The sequence below is a fragment of the Phascolarctos cinereus genome, unplaced genomic scaffold, assembly GCF_003287225.1.
Source record: "Phascolarctos cinereus isolate Bilbo 61053 unplaced genomic scaffold, phaCin_HiC Scaffold_9;HRSCAF=440, whole genome shotgun sequence".
Lineage (NCBI taxonomy): Eukaryota > Metazoa > Chordata > Mammalia > Diprotodontia > Phascolarctidae > Phascolarctos > Phascolarctos cinereus.
The window spans coordinates 76,615,299-76,635,869 of record NW_027556402.1 but is presented as its reverse complement, the minus strand read 5'-3'; the positions used below and the strand labels follow the sequence as shown (position 1 = coordinate 76,635,869).

Genomic DNA, 20,571 nt, shown 5'->3' with positions numbered 1-20,571 from the left:
TGGAGAGTTTGGAGAGACCTAAGCAGCCTTCCAGTTCAACCCCGAATTTATTGATAAAGAGTTGAGCTCAAGATAGGTTCTGATTTGCCCGAGTTCTAAACTTGACCAAGCTCACACAGGTACCAAGAAGTAAAGCCAACATTTGAGAATGAGGTCCTTCAACTCAGGTTTAACACTCCTCTCAATTTGCCACAAATCTCTCTCTTTCTCACACACACGTTTAATCCTGCAGTGGACCAAGGTTTTCCTCGACTCCAAATCCAACGCTCTGCTCCATGCTGGCTTTCTCATGTGTCAGAAAGTGAAATTGGTGTAAGTAATATCTAAGGTTCTAAAAAGCTTTGACATCCTATGCTTTGTGCAAAGTGGTCTTCAAAGTGATATATTTTCAGGCACAAGTGCAGAATTCTTGGGATGGGTTCCTTTTAGAGGTGGTTTTGACAAAATAGCAATTGATAGTCAATAGACATTATTTTAAAATAAATTATGTAATATTATATAACTATGCTTTGTTGCTAAAAACCTATCACACATATGCTTTAGGTTGGTGTTTCTATGTTTTTTTTTAAAAACATTGTATTTAAATTGAGGGACGCGGGAAGCAGCAAATAACTAGAAGACAGAAGTGACATCCCTAAATCTATATGAACTAAATTTGTATGAATTTTGCTCCCCAATGGAGGAGGGGAATAAACATTTCTATAGTACCTACTATGTGTCAGGTGCCATGCTAAGTGTTTTACAATATTTTCTCATTTGATCCTCACAACAAGCCTGCCAGGTGGTGCTATTATGATCCCAATTCTACAGTTGAGGAAACTGAAATAGATAGAGTTGCCCAGGGTCACAACAGTTTTTAAGTGTCTGAGGCTGGATTTGAACTCATATCTTCCTGACACTAGGCTCAATGGTCTATTCACCATACCACCTAGCTGCCTCATGGAGAGTTTGCTCATAGATTTTTTTAGACATGGAGGGAAAGATTATACAAATTCAGTAAACCATATATGCTTTTGACAAAGATATACAGATATAGATCTAAATAAATGAAAAAAAGAGACTTGAACATGAAGAGTCACTTCTAATAAATGTTGCTAAAAAGCCTGACCCCTTAATGAGCTACTTCAGCAGAAAATCACTTCTCATTGCTATTTATTGTTCAAATTGTCTTGGTAAGAACTTTTCGGATCTGTTCACTCCACAAAAGTGCACTTCTGGAATTGCAAGGTAGTTTGAGATGTGTCTACAGCAGTGGAGCAGATGCAATCTTTCATCATGGGGGGTTTGAAAGATGTAAGAGAAATGTAGAAAAAAATCTCACCAAGTCAACAAATATTTATTAAGTACCCTGTAAGTACAGATCCCTTTGTTTAGTACAAGGTGAAATACAATGTTTAAGACATAGTATTCAGTCACTAACAAATAATCCACAGGAAATGTATAAGAGAGGTTGTGAAAAAACTTCTTTGTGATGTGTGAAGGAGAAGTAGAAGGAGGGAAGGAATCAGATAAGGCTTCCTGAAAGTGATCCTGACGATGAGTATCCTTATGACTATAATTTGAGTTAGGATTTAAAGGACTGGCAAGGATTCTGTGTTCCTTGATCACAGAGGAATTGGTTGATACCATCAGTAGAAGTGGTCCAAGGTCCTATGAATCAATAAGTGCTATTAATGATATCAAAGCACCAAACAATAGACTATATAGAGAAATAATGTGTAAGATCTTATAGGATATGGTATGACAATAGACCACATACCATATAAGAATATTTTATTTTAAGCTAATAAAAATCAGCTGAGGAGTCCAGAGCATTCCACAGTAGCTCTTCTTATTCTTGAAGAATGCAGGCACTCTGGATACACAAATTAAATGATAGAGCTCTTTCCCTCAAGGATTTTCCAGTCCTTGGGATTGAAGAGGAGGGAGACCAGTACATATATAATTACAACGCAAATAAAAATTTGTTGAATAAGTGAAAATACAAGAAAGTGGCACAAGAAATTTGGGAAAGGAGAACTATTTCCCTGGATTGGGGGGGGTGAGGGAAAGCTTTCTGAAGGAGGGAGCATCTGAATTGGACCTTAAAAGCTATAAGTGCTTCAAGTCCATGGAGTAAACACTTGATAAATTAGATAGCATTTGATAAATGCTTTTTGATTGGTTGATAGTTCAATAGAAAAAAAGCCTTAAAAGGAAAAAAAATCAGGTAGCAACAGCTAACATGACTTGCGGTTATATAGTTAGTAAATATTAGAGGCAAGATTCAAACCTAGGAGTCCCAGCTCCAAATTCATAACACTTGGCTGCCTGTCTTACTGGCAGGTTAGGGTAATATTGGGTTGGCTAGGATAGAGCACTGGTCTGGGAACCTGGAAGATTCATCTTCTTGAGTTCAAATCTGGCCACAGACATTTACTAGCTATATGACCCTGGGCAAGTCACTTAACCCTATTTACCTTAGCTTTCTCATGTGTAAAATAAGCTGGAGAAAGAAATGACAAACCACTCCAGTATCTTTACCAAGAAAATTCCCAAATGGGATCATGAAGAGTTGGGCATGACTGAACAACAACAGGGTTAATATTATTTCTATTTATAGGCTTACTGAATGTGTTTTATTTTCTGCTACTCTTGCCAGCTCCATCCTCCTGCAACTGCATTTCTTAAGTTGGAGAAGTTTCATTACATCTCTGCAATAGGCAACTCTCATAACCATGGTAACGGTTCCCTGTATTTCTTAGCTAAGCATCAATTTCCTTGTTCCTGTTGCCCAATTTCTTTCAACTTCTGTACCTCTAGTTATGCTCTTCCCTGCTATATCTATACAGAAACTAGTTGTTTCCTGGATCCTTCCCAAGGTGAGTTATAGAGAAGGAACATGATACAGTGGGAAAAGGTACAGTGTTTGGAGTCAGAGGAACTTTAGTTGAGCCAGAGGTCCCAGTTCTGCCATTCACTACCTGGATGATCTTAGGCAACTCAGGTAACCTCCTTATCTGTAAAATGAGAGGGAGTAGATTAATGGTCTCTGAGTTACCTTCTAGGTCTTCCTCTAAGAAATTATGGTCAGGAGGAGCATAGAGGATAGTTAAGAATTCTGTCCATCGAGAGCAATAGTTCTTGGTATTTTTTTGTGGGTGTCATAGACCCCTTCAGCAGCAGATGGTGGCACAGTGAATAGAGCACTGGGCTTGGAATCAGGAAGACTCCTCTTCTTAAGTTCAAATCTGCTCTTAGACACTTACTAGCTATGTGACTCTGGGACAGTCACTTAACCCTATTTACCTCAGTTTGCTCATCTGCAAAATGATCTGGAAAAGAAAATGGAAAACTACTCTAGTATCTTTGCAAAGAAACCCCCAAATGAAGTCATGAAGAATTGGACAAAACTGGAAAATGACTAAACAACAACAAAAAGCCCATTGAGCCATCTCAGAATAATATTTTCAAATGCATAGGATTACAAAAGAAACCAATTATACTGAAATAGAGTTATCAAAATATTTTGGAAAAAACAAGTTGACAGACTGCTTGAAATCTGCCCACAGACCCTTTAGGAGGAGGTCCATGGACCCAAGATTAAGACCTCTTGGATTTAGAGTTACCAAAAAAGTGATGAGGCTCATTGGTAGTGATTAGACTGCAGGCTAATTAGAGGTGGTACAGAGCATGTACTGTCTAGAAGGGTGCTAATTAAGATTTTGGCACCTATTAAATGTAACTTTTTAGTTGAAATTCAACATGGTAGAGTTGAAACAATACTAGATTTAGCTTCAGAGGACAGGTTTCAAAGATGGCCTTGGGTACTTACTTTCTTTGTTATCTTGGCCCCGTTGCAATCTCTCTGGGCTTCAGTTTCTTCATCTATAAAATGGTGGGGATCAGAGGGAGAGATAGTAATAGATGATGTCTAAGGTCCCTTCCAGTTCAGGATCCTAAGGGGACCTACCTACTACCACTATAATTCTACTTTGGGGAGATTAGGGAAACAGAAATTTACACTATTTGATAGCAACCTACTGCTATAATACCTGGTGGTTGAATGCCTCTGCAAACATAGTCTGTCAGGCAATAAACATTTATTAAGTGCCTACTATGTGCCAGACCTTGTACTAAGAGATACTCCAGAGACTTCAGGAAAGACATTATTTTCCCCATTACCATATACTTTTACAGAAAGCTTAGCTCCTGACTAGCTAGAAGCCAACCCTAAATTAATATTTCCTTTAAAATTTCAATGGGTCCATCTACATGGGTATCTCTTCCACTGGTGTAGATTAGAGGTGTCATATACATGACCCATAGCCCACAACACTCCTGAATGCAGATTAAAATGTAGCTCCTACCTGGTCTGAATGTGTTTATGTATTAATAAAAATAAACATATAAATATGTGTGGTTTTCTAAGTTAACATGCAGCTGCTGGGATCCTTGCCTAAGGTTTAATGGCCTCATTTCTATTTGAGTTTGATACCACTGGTGTAGGTCACTACCAACCCATGTTTTCTCATTCTTTTTGATGTCTTTCCATAAATCCTCCACAGATGACCTATCCAATGTTCTAGAAGTCTTCCTCTTACGTTTTTAGTATTTTTTGGAACCAGTGCAACACTGAGTACACTCGATGATCTGATTGTGCCAATCATCTCTAGTAAGGTGCTGCATCTCTCTTAAATTCACTGTGTTTTCATTGACTTTTGGTACCCTGCAATTGATAATATCATCAGTGACTTCAACAACAAGTACTTTAGAACCTTTGTATGAGATTATATTATTTTCCACAGTACAGAATTCTGTACAAAGAGAATTGGTTTTGGGTTCTAATAGAGCAACAACTAGGAATTTCAGCACCTAGGAAAAATTCGCTTGGTAGTAAAGGAGGTAGTCTTGGGTCTGAACATTTTCACTCATGATCAAGGTAAACTGGAGGGCAGTGGGAATTCAAATTAAAGAGGCTAAGGAAATGCATGGTCAGGATTTTCCAAGAGAAGGGTTGAGGGTAGAGAATAATCTTTGAGCCAGGTACTGAAAATCTGAGAAGTGAGAATGACTTAGAAGTCCGAAGACAGCAGGAACAAGGATCTGGACAGGCTGGAAAGTTGAGAAGTAATTGGTCATTCATGATCATAGAGAATAAGTCCTCTTGGCTCTGTGGGAGGAAAAGCCATTCTTGGAGAGGGTACCAAGAGATATGTTGTCCCTGGGAGAAAGCAGGGATCACTAAGCATCAAAAAAATGGAAGGAGTGTAAAAGGAAGAGGACGAGAACAGATAGTAGTTTGTGAACAATAGAATAGGGTTCCAAGTAAAGATAGTGGTAAGGGAGAGCAAAGGAGGTTAGGGACGGGGGGACCAGGGCTGTGCTTGATAAGAATTAGATGTGGGGAAAGGTGGTAAGGGGAAGGAGTTTTCATGAAGGCAGAAGGCAGTGTTGAATCACAAGAATTAGAAGAGCAGAAGATGCAGTAAATGGAGATAATTCAGCTCTAAGGGTATAATTAGAATGGTGTTTCCTCCCTAGGAAGCTGGTGTCTCCTAAGATCTTGACTCTGAGGTAGTTGGAGCACTTTCACTTCATGGTAATAGGAGATGATGGAGGATTGAATTCCTCTGTACAGAGGCTGGTGCTAGGAAGAATAAGGGAGAGGTACAAGACAGTCCAGGCTCTCAAGGAGTTTACTTATTCTGGCAAGTGAGGGATTCCTAATGCCCAGCTGATCTTATACTGAAACCTAGGGTCCCACATGGCATGTGTCCCCTAGTCAGGAAGGACTGGTGCAGGCTGTCCAGTGATGGTTTCAACCATGGGACATGGGAAAGGGGGTACAGCCTCCCTGAGCTAGATAAGGGAGTAGTCCTTTCAGGTAGCTAGTAATTCCTTGGGAGGAAGAAATATCTTCCTCCTCCAATGTCAAAATCTGGGAAAAATCCTCAGTGGATCCATGCTAATTCCAGTTCTGGTCCTACCCAAGGGGATTTAGTACCAGAAGGGCTTCACTTTACCCAATCACAAGAGATGGGTCCTGAGCATGGTGCTAGAACATTTTCTGAGTGCTTTCTAAAGAGGTTTGAAACCAGAGGAGGAAACTCATAGAAAGGTGAAATTCACCTTCTTTTCTGCTATTAAAAGAAACATAAATTTAAAAGGAAATGCACATGGAAATCCTTTTTATATTTAATATAATTCTAGGCTATTTCCACCAGAGGTCAGCCTAACCACAGGAATGAATCCAATGCGGCCAGCTAGTGAAAGTGTTTTACAAAGCTAGAACTTGGGGGATAAATTATGACTTGAAACTGTATCTTTTATTTTTTCTCTTTCTTTTATCTTCCCAATAATTTTAGTGAATAATGAGATTTTCCTGAATTTCATTAACTGTATTCTAGCAGTCAGCTGTATCTCCAAATATTGCATATGACACTTGCCTTTATCGTTAATTCCCCTGAAGGGAAGAAAAACCATTAAATGCCCATCCTCAGCAGAATCTGATAATGCCTGATTTTGCTTCTATTTAGCAATGAATTTTTTGGTTTTATTTCCTTAAAATATTCTATATTCGTTGGGGTGGGGAGGGGAAGTGGGAAGATCATAAATTTAGAGCCACATGGGGCCTTAAAGACCATCTAGTATGATCCACTCATTTTACAGACAAGGAAACTGAGGCCAGGAGAGAGATTACATGACTTGCCCAAGGCCATGCAGGTAGTGACGGAGGCAAGATTTGAACCCAGCTCTTCTATCTTCCAAACCAGTGCTCCTTTCTGTGTACCAGACTGCTTTTCATTTGTTAATGAAGGATTTTGATAAATTTGTTTGACTACAGTTACAGATCTAGATTCATAAAACTATAGGATTTTTGAGCTACATAGGGAATAATGTAACCAAACTCTATCATTTGGAAGAAAAGACCATAGAGACCAGAGGGGGTGCAACATAATAGATACTTAATATTTGTTAAGGTGTCTTACTTAAGGCCACATAAGCCTTTAGTGGCAGAGTGAGACTAGGATTCTGGTCTCCCAATTTCTAGTTAAGGTGTCTTTTCAAGTATTGTCATTAAAAGAGAAATAGTTAGCATCTAATGCTATTCTGAAACATGGTGCTAGCTTAGAGACATTGTTTATACTCTGCCAAAGTTCATGTGTTCAAAATATCTGACATTAGCCCTCAGGGGTTCCTAATCTTGGGCCAGTGCACTTCAAAAAATAGTTTTATAAGTACTTCAATATAAATTGATTCCTTTTGTAATCCTATGTATTTTATGCATTTAAAAACATTCTGAGATGGGAGCTGTAGGCTTCCTCAGCTTGCCAAATGGGTCCTTGAAACAAAAACAATTAAGAATTATTGCTCCAAGGAGATGCTAATAATGAAAGCATGTTTTTATGGGACTCGGTGCCTTCCCATAAAGTGTAAGAATTAGGGCTAGAAGGAACTTTGGGGGTCAACTAGCCCGGCCCTCTCATCTTACGAATAACTCCTGTCCAGAAGGTTTAAGTGACTTACCCAAGGTAACACAGACAAGTGTTGGAGTTGGCATTTGAACCCGGATCCTCTTGCTCCAAATTCAGAGTTCTTTCCACAATACCAGATTACCTCTAGTGGAATATTGCATTCAATCTTCACAACATCTTTTTATTTATATTCCCAGCACCTGGAAGGTAGGGGGTGCTTACTAGCAGTGTATTGATTGATGGATGAATGACAATAACCTTGTGAGGACAATTGTGAAAGTATTATTGTTAGGATTAGTTGAGGACTTTTTAGACTGGGGGGCAGGGGAAAGGGTTAGGATGTATAGATTCTCAATCTTTTATTGGTATAGGTGGTGGTGAGGGACAAAGATCTCCAACTTGAAGTAAGTCAAGCATATGTTGCAGAAATAATCCCCACGGCCCAGAGAGACCATTCATTTGGAGTTTCCTTGGAACTGTTTGCCTTGACCTCCAGGGCCAGACCCTGGCCTGTCCCCATCAGCTACACAGGGTTCCTGACACTCCCTCCTCTCATCTCCAGCACTGTGGGTGGGTGGGTAAGGGGGCCAGGTGAAATGGACATGGTATGATAACAGCAGCAGAACAAGAAGTTCTCAACCTGCACCATAGGATTTTCAGACTTGCAAGGAGGTGGCATGCAGCATCAGGGCAGATGGAAGACACCATCAGAGAAAAGCAGTATGTTAAAAGTGAAGCCAGAATATTGTTCCAAAAAAACACAAATCTTATGGATTCAGAACTAATTAAACAATGTATAGATGAATGCACAGCATTAGATCCCATGTGCAAGGACAACTCATCTACCTCCAATGGCCTTCAGTCTCCTACTAAGTCGTGGACTTCAAATCAAGGAGAAACTAAGGAAATTTTCCAAACCATTATACCTCAAGTCTCACAATGAAGTTTCTTAATACAAGAAATAAGTTCTGTGTATGAACTGTGAATTAGGCAGGGCCTTAGCACAAACTAGATGATGAATCTTTTCTCCTTGACTTAAGTCCAGTCAGAAAAAGGAAGGACAAAGAATATAGAGTCTTCGCTATAATTTCTCTTCATCAATCAAAATTTTGGGTCCTTAATCTCATAACATAATTTATGTCCTTGAATTTATCAGTACCGGTGTATTGCTACTAGACAGAAATATGCTAACTCCCAAAGATCGTTCCTAATCATGATATTAGAAACATCTTAGGTGAAAGTCTGAACATAGCAAGAATTGAGTTTAAATTTAAATATTAAAAATTAAAATTTTTTGTGGAAATAGTGTAGCTGTATATACAGAGGACGCTGCAGAGTAGAGACATGGCAGTACCTGTTAGCAGCTTCTCTTGGAAGTTCTTAAAATTACTATGACAATCAGTACTACCCTCAGACTTGTAAATCTCTGTGGGCTTTATTTTGTTTTGTGTTTAAGTTATGGACATATTTAAAATAAGACCTTTTATGTTTTAGTTCTATTAATGTCCTTTTTTTGTTCTCTTCACTCAAAGATATACTTTTCATTACTCTACAAGTAGTGTAGTTTCTCCTTTACTGCACTAGTAGAGTTCATCATATATCCTCTAGTCCCATCATCCCTTTGACTGCTAGTGGAAGATATAGTATCTCAGGGAAATTTTGGGGAGGAAGGAAATATCCCAAATGTTCAGGAACTGGTGTAGTGCATTTAATTCTGTCCACTAAATGCATACACTATACAAACAAATTCTAAAACATGTGACTTACAATTCTGGCCTCAAACCCTCGCTGCAAACTCATACTATAATAGGTAAAAGTAATCACTATTTCTAATTGACAACAAAATTAGAATCTCATTAGCAGAAGAACATGCTGCATAAATTACAAGGCTAGGCTGATTTTAAATGATGTACAAACAGGAAAAGGAAAATGTAGATCAAAAGGAGAAAGGACTGGTCCTTTATGATAAGCGCAGGGAAAACCCCACTGAGAGTCACTGGACAGCAGTGTTTTCTTTTGTGTTCAAAGATGATGAAAATCTTCAACAAAAAAAGGTTCATAAAAACAAACTGTTTGCCTTCAACAAAGATGTGGATACTGCTTTAGGAGAGGAGACTGGGAGAAGCCATTATCATGGTGGTACCTGGTATAGGACAGAGGACAGTAGTAGCAGAGCCTTCATTTCAGTGCTTTCTAATCACAACCAATTCTCCGTGACTCCATTTGTGGTTTTCTTGGCAGACGCACTGGAGTGGTTTGCCATTTCCTTCTCCAGCTCGTTTGACAGTTTGACAGAACTGAGGCAAACAAGGTTGAGTGATCTGCCTAAGGTCACACAGCTAGTAAGTGTCTCAGGCCAGACTTGAACTCAGGAAGGAGAGTCTTCCTGCCCTCAGGCCCAGGGCTCTATTCACTGCACCACCTACGGCCTGCTGCCCAAAAGAAAATGGGGTTGGGTGATATTCCTGCTGTGACTGAGCTACTACCAGAGAAAGAGATTCATCTGCTGCATGAATAAAGTTTTCCATCACCCTTCCAACAGCATAATTGGCAATTACCATGCCCTCCTCCATACCAGAGCTTGAGTCTTGCAGTAGATTATTTCTCACGTTATTTGTTCTGAGATAAGACCTAATTCCTGGAGTGTGTATTCAGAGATTGCCCATTTATTTGCTAGCTATTTTAGTTCTGATTAAATGTTTTACTTTTAAAATGCCCGTTCCTTGTCTGGCCTACAGAGTTTAGACTCCCTTCAAGATTCCAAGTCTTTAAGCCTCTGAGAGGCTAGCACTTGCAAGAGGGGTTAGGTTATTCTGCTTGACTCCAAAGGACAGAAAAGGTGCAAGTCATAAAGAGGGAAATTTCACCTTAATGTCGGGTAAAATTTCCAAACCATTAGAGCTGTCTAAAAAATGGAATTAGCTGCCTTGAGAGGTGGTGTGATTTCCATTCCTCAGAGGTCTTCAGGCAGAGGTGGGACAACCACTTGTCAGTTATATTATATCTGAGATACGTAACATTCCAGTATTAAACACAATTCAAGAAGCATTCAGTAATATTTTTGCAATAAGAAAAAAATTACTTTTAACGTGAATATATTTTATTAAATTAATCACAATGCCAACCAGAAAGATCTCATCTTTCATTCCCCAACATTCTGTAAAATTGAAAATACTGACTTTGGAATAGAGAGGGAGATAAATAGACCATAATGCTCTTATAATTGCTTGAGAACTAGTGAATCATTAGTCTCTAACCTGCACCAATGTGCTATTTTAAGCTGTTTCAAATGCTAATTCAAGCCTCCAATTCCTGGAGCTTATCTCTTACCCAATCAAAACACTTGTGTAAGCTTTTTAAAGTCTACAAATTAATTCCTTTGAAAATACACATGAATGCCAAGTAACAGTTTGCTGTAAGCTTTTCGCCCTATAGAAATCACTTGATTTCTCTATAATGGTATCTTGTATATTTTTGTTTATTAAGGAAACTTGTTAAAATGCACATCCCATGAGTAAAATTAGGATTCAGTTATGAGATGGTCTGTTTGCTGAATGATGAGCTAAGATCAGTTACAGGCACTATGATTTACAATAAGAAAGATGAAAATCCTCATTGCGTTCAGCTTTTTGAGAACTTTCCATTTGACAAAGTGTCAAATATAAACCCACAACTAAGAGCTATTTCCCTGCAGTCTTATGTCTATTACCTTCTCTATTTATACTTACATTACATTTGATGTAAATGTATCATCATTTATTTAAGATGGAAACTGTCACTCCTAAATTGGCATATGTTCATTAGTCTTTTCATTATGAAGGCCTGTATGGTTGTTGACTCCTCAGGAGAAAGTATGGCTTGGGCATCAGGAGGACCTGAGTTCAAATCCTGCTTCAGACACTCCCTAGCTGTGTGACCCTGGGCAAGTCACTTAACCTCTATCTTCTTCATTTCACAGATGAGGATAATAATAGTACTTACCTGCTGTAGGTATAAAATGAGATGATATTTATAAAGCACTTTTGCAAACCTTAAAACACTATATGAAGTCTAGCGATGATGAGGACAAGGAAGTTGCACTACCTCTAGAACTGACCAGCTGTGTGAACTGGGGCAAGTTTAACCTCCCTGGCCTCATTTTCCTCATCTGAATGAGGAAATTCAATATGAACCATTGAGTCAGATGGCCTCTGAGCTCCCTTCCAACTCTAGAGCTATGATCCCATAGAATTAAAAATTTTTAAAAATACAATTACAACCTGTGCTACCCCATTCTATTAATGGCCACTGAACATGTTATTTCTTTTAGGTAGACAACTTGCTTTAAGGATTTTGTTTTTCTTTTCTTTTTAATGGAAAGGGGAGATGAGAAGGAAAGAGAGCCTATTAAAATATATGTTAATGTTAAATTGTAATTTAATGTTAATTGAAATTTATTTTTATTTTTATTATTTTAATTTACTATTAAAAAAAGAAAAGAAGAGATAAAACAATAGGTAGATCATCTCCTTTAGTTAATTAATTATGAACTTTCAGACTCGCTTCAGCCATTAAATCTTGTTCTTCTTTGGAATATTTACAATTGTATCAGCCTGATTCTTTCTCCCCTGCCTCCTGGTGAGGAGAAGTCAGTAGGTAGGAGAGACTTTCAGCATGAAGCCACATAAAAACTCATAGACATCCTGACACAATTTTACCATTGGAGGGAAAACATCTCTCAGCTCTTCATTTTGGGGATAATGGAATGCAGTAATTTTTTGCTCTTGAATCCCTTGGCCTTTGCTGAGCTGAAGGCAATTGTGATCTCTGGACCCTATTTCATCCTCCTAGCTCTGTAGCATAATGAGTTCCCTTTCTCTGCAGTCAAAATATACTTTCCTGCCAGCTTAGCAAGAGAGAAAAATGTGAGCAAGATACAGCTGTACCAATGAAACACACCATTTGGATTCAACAATAAGAAAAGATTAACATGAAATAGGGTGTTTCCAAAAGAAAAACAAGCATATTTAAAAAAAAAAAACTAATGGCTGAACCAGATTTATGGTTTGAAGCTTCATCTAGGTTACACTTTTATAAATAATGTTTAAAGCTTAACCTTCCTAGACTCCAGAAGACACAACTAAGAAGATTAAAGGAAGAGAAAGATGAAAGGACTAATAGTATTGAAAGGAAGAGAATGCTAAGGTGAGGTGAAGAGATTTAAATAGTAAATATTATTAAGGATGAAGTGGATTTACCCACCTTGATATGATCGTCTTATAGAAGTGACCTAGAGGAAAAACCAGCAAGCGCATATAAGAGAGTAACTGGGTGCCAATTAATTTTATATCTGAATTGTGTTTTTTTTCCTATACTTCATTCTATTTGCAAGATTTTACCTAAGCCTAATATCTTCTTTGGTTTTCTTTACTTTTGAATTATTAGTTTTGCAACTTGTGTTCTGGGCCTGGATAGCAAAAGGTTATCTAATATTTGAGGTCAAAAGTTCTGGTGGCAACATATGAGGAACCACAGAGCATTTTGACCTTCTCATCCTCCTGCATATACTTTCTTTCCTGAGTTTTCATGACACTGTTTTCTTTCTTGGTCCTGTTTGTGAATGTCCTATTGCTTCTTCTCAGTCTTCTTTGCCGAATCATTGTTCATATTTTATTCCCCAACATACCATAAGGATTTGTCCTGGGCCCTCTTGTTTTCCCTTCTACACCTTCTCTGATGGTGAACTTAGCAACAACTACTGGTTTAGTGATCACCTGTATACAGATAACTCCTAGATCTAAATATTCATAATCTCCTGAGTTCTTGTTGTATATCATCAACTGCTTTTCTCCAATCAAATGGATATATATATGTATATATATACATACATATGTATATATATACATATATATGTGTGTGTATATATATGTGTGTGTGTGTGTATGTGTATATATATATATATATATATATATATATATATATATATATATATATATATATATATATATATATATAAATGTATATATTCTTTAGGCATCTTCATCACAACATGTCCAAAGAGAGATGGTTGTCTTTTACCCCTAAGCACATCCCTCCTTTACATTTCTTTGTTTCTGCCAAGTGCACCACCATTCTTCCAGTTACCCAGATTCACAACCTAGAAGTCATTTCTCAACTCTTCTCTCTTGCTCACCCACATATCCAACCAGTTACCAAGTCTTGTCAATGATGACTCCTCAAAATAGCTTGGATATACCCCCTCTCTCTCCACCTACACAGCCACCACTGTAGTTCAGGCACTCATCACCTCTCATCTGAACTACTACAACAGCTTCCTAATTGGTTTCCCATTTTTCATTCTCTTCTCTCTCCATCTCCTTCCCCTGCATTATTGTGAGAAAAAAAATCTTCTGGAAGCACAAGTCTAACCATGTCACTCCCCTCTTCAAAAACTTTAAGTAACTTCATTACTTCTAGGTTAAAATATAAATTCTTCTGTGCAGCCTTTAAAACCATTCACAGCCTGCTCTCAGTCTACCTTTGCAGTATTTTTTCATGAAGCTTACTTTCATATATTCCACTTTCTGCTGGACTGGCCTCCCTATTGTTCCCAGAAGTTGGCATTTTATCTTCCACCTCTATGTGATTGTATAGGCTGTCCCTGAAACTTAGAAAGTATTGTATCCTCACCTTTGCCTCTTAGAATCTCTGGTATCCTTCAAGGCTCAACTTATATATCAACTCCTATGGCAAGCTTCCCCCCCTCCAGTTTTCTGATTCCTAGTCATTTTTTCTCAAATAATCATGCATTTACTTAGTTGTTTGCAAGATTTGTCTTTGTAATCCAATTTAACTTCCTTGATGATAAGGGTAACTTTTTTTTTTTAAAAAACTTTGTACTCTGAGGGTCTAATACCATGTCTCAATATAGTAGGTATTTAATAAAAACTTGTTGGCTTGAATTAGAATAGATTGGCTTCAAATTTAGGATGGCCAAATATATTGTTTCATATAAATTATTTATAAATTGAAGAAATTAAAGTAAAAGAAAATATAAAAAGATCGAAATTTTACATAAAAACTGAGGGGATCTTTATAAATAGTCACAGGAGAATAATGAGTGCACCTAGTTTGCTACCTACTGCCCATTTGACCATACTTCAACTTGTTAAGAAAGAATGTATATCTGAATTCATGAAACTGATACTATGTTATAAATTATCTTGATTAATTTCTCCTCTTGAATATTAATTGTAAAGACTGGTAATGTGTTGATTCTTTTTCTAGGTTTACTGTTTTTTTATCATTTTTTTAACTTATCGGCTATGTGACATTCAACAACTCATTTAACTCTCAGTTTCAGAAAAATATGGAAAACTTCACATTAATCACAAAAATGAATACTGTTAACTGGGAAGAGGACCTTTTATCAAACAAGAAACATAAGATTTCGCATCAATTTTTTTTTCTACTTACGAGCTAGTAAAAACTGACATGATCGGTACCCAAACTCCAGCATGCGTTTATTCTAGGGGTGGGGAACCCACAGCGTGGAGGCCACAGGTCCTCCACCCCCGGTTCATGCTATGACTCACCTGACTTTGTTACAAAGAGTCGTCGTTGCCCAGACCTTCAGTAGGCACTTAACAAATACTTCTTGACTGCCTGACTAGCCAATGTCAGTGCTTCCCATGCTCAAGAACTCAGGTAACATAAGCACAGTATGAACACAAGAGTGTTCCAGGGAGACATACAAGACAGAAGAAAACAAACACATAAATAGAGGGAAAGCCATCTAGGATTGCCCAATTCCCCAAGCCTCATGGTTCTGGCATACTAGTTCTCTCAGAAACTGTAATATAAGAGTCAACCTAAACTTCAGCCTAAAGATAGGCTCTCTTTGCTTTTATGTGCTGCCAATAGGCAACCTCAGAGTTGGAAGTAAGTGGGTATCCTTATTTTTTCTTATTTTATTTTAAATTTCAAACTTAAGCACCAAAGAAAAAAGAATATATACAAAAAAGCACATTTTATATGAAACCACAAATCTCCATTTCACACGATTTGATTAACTTGGAAAAGGTATATAATAAATTCTATACATCACTCTTACAACTATACCATTGATCTGTTCTTCCTTTTTTTTATTTAATATTTCCCTCAATTACACATAAAAACAATTTTTAGCATTCATTTTTTTAAAATTTTGAATTCTAAATTCTCTTTCTCCTTTCCTCCTTCCTCTACCCCCTTACTGAGAAAGCAAGCAATTTGATATAGGTTATACATATGTATTCATGCAAAACATATTTCCATATTAGCCATGTTGTGAAAGAAAACATAGACCAAAAAAAAACCCTCAAGAAAAATAAAGTTGGGGTTTTTTTTTAAAGTACATTTCAATCTACATTTAGACTATCAGTTCTTTCTCTAGTTATGGATACGATTTTTCATCATAAATCCTTTGGACTTGTCTTGGATCATAGTATAGTGAAAATAACTAAGTTGTTCACAATTGATCACCATAAAATATCGATGTCACTGTGTATAATGTTCTCCTGATTCTGCTCATTTGGCTTTATATCAGTTCATGTAAGTCTTTCCAGGTTTTTGTGAACCATACTCAAAAAGGTTCTATTGTGACCATGAAGAAAAGTTTCAAAATTCTGGTAAGAGAAGTAGGAAAAGGCAATATTTGGAAAGTTAAGTCTATATATGGCATTCTCTTGGTTCTGTTCATTCCGCTGTTCATTATTTTGTGCAAGTGTATCCATGTTTCTCTAAGATCATTAAGCTCATCATTTCTTATACCAAAGTAGTATTCTATAACAATCACATACCACAACTTATCTGCTTCAGATCCTGCCCCCCTCCTAACCACACACAAAGACCCAGTGATGCAACTGAAATAGCAAGTCCCTGCTGGAGCATAGTAACTTAGAAAACCACAAACTAATATTATCTTTATTTTATTAAATAATTCCCAAATTTTATTCTGATTGTGGCTGCACTTGGGATGCTTGTAGGTGGTATATGGTAGTATGTTTGACACCTCTGGCATACACAATGAAATGTGAGTTTTTAATACAGTTATATTTCAAAGCAGAAGAAATATAAAATCTCTACAGATGTTATGAGTTTCCACTCCTCTCAGTTTCGTAATGAAAATATAATGGGGGTTGGGTGAATTTGGCAAGTAAAAAGATCATAGCTTAGCTTCTATAAGGGATCTAATACAGGACCTCAGGGGCCTCTGAATTTAACACTAATTTTGTAGATAAGAAGTGACTTTCCCAGAATCAAAAAGATCCTTTCCCAGATCTCAAATCTCTCTCACTTAAATCCAGTTCACTTGCATGTCATGGCATCACTTCTCTGAAGCATGGTCCTCTTCAAGAGCAAAGGACAAACAGCAAGTGACTGAAGTAGAATTTTAACCCAAGTCTCCTGGCTCCGAATCTGAGGTATTTTGTACTATGCCATGCTGCTACCTGGTCCTAAATGATGCATCTAACCTCAAGGGAAAATACATACACAATCCAGTGGGTCAGAATAGCATCTCTTCCCGTCTACTTCCAAAATCTCAAAGTCTAGCCTATGTCAGTTCATATTTCACAAATTAACAGACATTTTTGGCCAGATGGGTTTGTACTAGGAGTAGGAAAACGGGGAAAATTCTGGTGAGACTTTATCTCATAACTAATATCACAAAACATTGCCAAAGTAGCTTTGAAGGTGTATTATGAAGACCAGGCAGCGACTTCTGGATTTCAAGTACTCTAGGATTCTTTATTGCTTTATTGAAATAGAGGAAACATGACAAATTCCCTTTAATCAGGTGATACTAATGGATGAACTGATTAAAAATAGCTGTTTTCCATTCCTCCCTTTCTCACTGCAGTCTTGTCGTCAGGTGTCAAAGTCCTCTGAGATTTTTGCAGCTTATTGCTTCATGGGAGACTCCCTTTCATAGCAACAACATCTTAACTTTGTTTACTTAACAAAATGATATTAAGTATTTTCTCTCAAGCTAGCCATCTGCAATTTCCCCCCTGGCCTTGTTGAAGCATAAGCACAGTCACAAAAGTTTATGATAAATGTTCATTGACTGTTCTTTCTATGAATTTGATCATTTTGATTTTTCAATCTATGCTTTAAGCACATGTGTGTAGCCATTTTTTCCTCAGGTATGATTTTTAATATTGATTATTAGGACTAAAAAGGTATGCTTGAGATGGAAATGTTCTGTAAATAAGTTGTTATTAAAGAGGGATAAGGCTAGAAAGTAAGTAGAAAAATCAATATATTGGGATGCCCTGACCTAATAAAATATAGTAATGAGAGGAAACATGGTATAGGGGATAGAGAACCAACCTCAAAGTCAAGAAGACCTGAGTTCAAGTCTTGTCTCTGGCACCTGACTTCACTTCTCAGTACCTCCAGGCAGCTCCCTAAGAATATGAATTACAGAACATTTGCTGATCCACATTAATGAGGGAGTGTCTTAATTTGGAATTCCCTATATACAGGCACAGACTCTCCACCTCCCACAAAATTTAATTAATTTAGTATGTTTCAAAAGATAATGATTTCGTGGCATGGTCATTCCCTCTGATGATGTAGGTAGAACACAATCCCTTCAAACCTTATTAGATGGTCTTCATGAGTTGTTAAAAGAATAAAAACAATAACAATGGCAACAACTTCAGCGAATGGCTAATCTGTTGGTGATGAGACTTTCCGCATTTAGCTTGGTTGGCCCTTGGACAATACTGGACCCATATGGGTGGCCCTTTCTAGCTTGACAGAACCAGCCAGAGCTTGTGTGACAATCTGACAAACATTTATTAAGCAGTTAAGTGCTGAGAGCACTAGCTGGGCCAAGTCCTAAGTGAAATACCAAGTTTAGATATACATGATCTTCAAGAGTTTAGTCTGGATATATTTATTTTCCATATGTTTAAGAATGTGTAACTTCAAAGGACCCATGATGAAAAACACTATCCAGCTTCAGAGAGAACTGATGAACTCTGAGTGCAGACTGAAGCACACTGTTTTCACTTTCTTTATTCAACCCCTGATAGAATGCAAGCATCTTGAGTGTAGGCATTGTTTTGTTGCTTTGTCTTTATATCCCCTGTACCTTGTACAGTTTCTGGCACATAGTATATGCTTTAAAAGTCTCACTGACCAATTGATTTTCCCCTTCCATCCTGGAGGGTGGGGTATTACAACACACCCCTGGAGAGAGAAACTTGACTGTTGTCATGGCAACTGAAAGGTTCACCCAAGTATAACCTCACAGCACAGCCACAGAATGGATGCTTCATAGCAAAATCAATCCCTTTGGGATTGCATCTGGCACAACTCCTCAACAGTACTTTATGGCTAGGGACAAGGATGGACAAACTTGCTCCAGTTGTGCATTTGAGTTGTGAGGGACTGGCTAGAAGAGAATATGCTTCACATATAAATGCAGGGTTGTATTGCCTCTGTGGCCTAATCAGAATACTTTCTCTCTCCAAAAGCTCCAAGGGAGAGGATTTCACTTATTTATCTTCACAATATCCAGATGAGGCATTTAAGGACAAATATTATTCTCATATTTAAGTTTTATCTCAGTCAAATGAAGTAAATAAGCAGACAGATGGACATACACCTGCACACATATATTAGACATGGCCATTGGGAAAATTTGTTTTGTTTGATTATATGAGTTTGTACCAGGGGATTTGCTGCTGTTGCTGTTCTTGCTATTTTAATTGGTGTTGGGGGAGAGCTGAAAGGTAGATTTCTATTGATTGAAAAATTAATAAAACATACCCAAACATTTATTAAGCACTTACTATGTACCTAGCACTGTGTTAAATGTTAGGGAAACAAATGCGAGCAAAAAGGAAGACAGTTCTGCCCTCAAGGTGTTTACAATCTAATATAGAAGATATATAAAAGGTGGTAAGGAGAAGATACCCAATGACAAAGTCCAAAGAAAGTAGAATGACTGGTCTGAGCCCCTCCTCAGAATGGAAGTATTGGAGAGAACTCCTAAAATGGGAGAGAGGGACTTTGGGGTCAGAGAGAGAAGGCAGTTGAAGTATGACATGGAAGGTCAGGGCCCCTCCTCTTCAAAGATCAAGGTACCTATGTCTGAATAATTTTGAAAAGTTAAGGACTTTCCAAGATCAAAAGGAAAACGAGTGGTGCCCTCGCACCTGGGTTTCCTGTTCCCCATGATAACGCGATTTTTAATAAATGGAGTACACGATCTGAATAGGCCAGTGTCAATACAGTAATGATTGGGTATCTAAAAACATTCTTTAAAAAAAAATTACATTATGGAGAAGTAGCATCATATTGTGGGAGAACACTGGACCCAAGAGTCAGAAGACCTGGGTTCTATTCCTACCTCTATCTTTGTACCTGTGTGACCTACGATAATCCACTTCATCTTTTGGGGCCTCAGTTTCCTTATCTGCAAAATGAGAAAGGCGGGCTGGATAACAATTCCCTCTAAGGGACCTTAAAAATTGTCAACCCTTTCATCTGACAAATAAAGAAATTGGGGTCAGCTAGGTGGCGCAGTGGATACAGCACCGGCCCTGAAGTCAGGAGGACCTGAATTCAAATCCGACCTCAGACCAAACACTTGACACTTACTAGCTGTGTGACCCTGGGCAAGTCACTTAACCCCAATTGCCTAAAATAAATGAAGAAATAAAAATAAAGAAATTGAGGTCTAATCAAGTAGTCATTCAACAAGCATTCATTAAGCACCTACTACGTGCCAGGCATTGTGCTAGGTGCTTTGAGATACTTCGCCTTCAAGAAGTTCACCATCTGGAAAGAGAGACAACACATACGCAGGTGAGTATATGCAAAATTAATGTGAGCTAAGGGTTTTTGCTGGGGGGAAGGAGGAAAAAGAAAGCCAGCTCTAAGCTTCATGTAGGCGTTACTGATGTGAAACAAGAAATTCTAAGTGGTGGAAATGCATCCCAAGCATGAGAGTAGGGCAGCGAAAAGGGACAAAGACTATATTGGCTATACCGTAGAGTGTAGGAAATGGGATGAGGTAAGTTTGGAAAGGCTGGTTGTAACCATGTTGGGAAGGTCTTTAAAAGCAAAACAGAGGAGT

General features: G+C 37.9%; 1 pseudogene; it reads left to right on the top strand.

Moving 5' to 3' along the window:
- The first annotated feature begins 8,064 nt into the window (after window positions 1-8,064).
- LOC110215972 (LYR motif-containing protein 1 pseudogene) lies at window positions 8,065-8,410 on the top strand (annotated as a pseudogene).
- The last annotated feature ends 12,161 nt before the right edge of the window (window positions 8,411-20,571 follow it).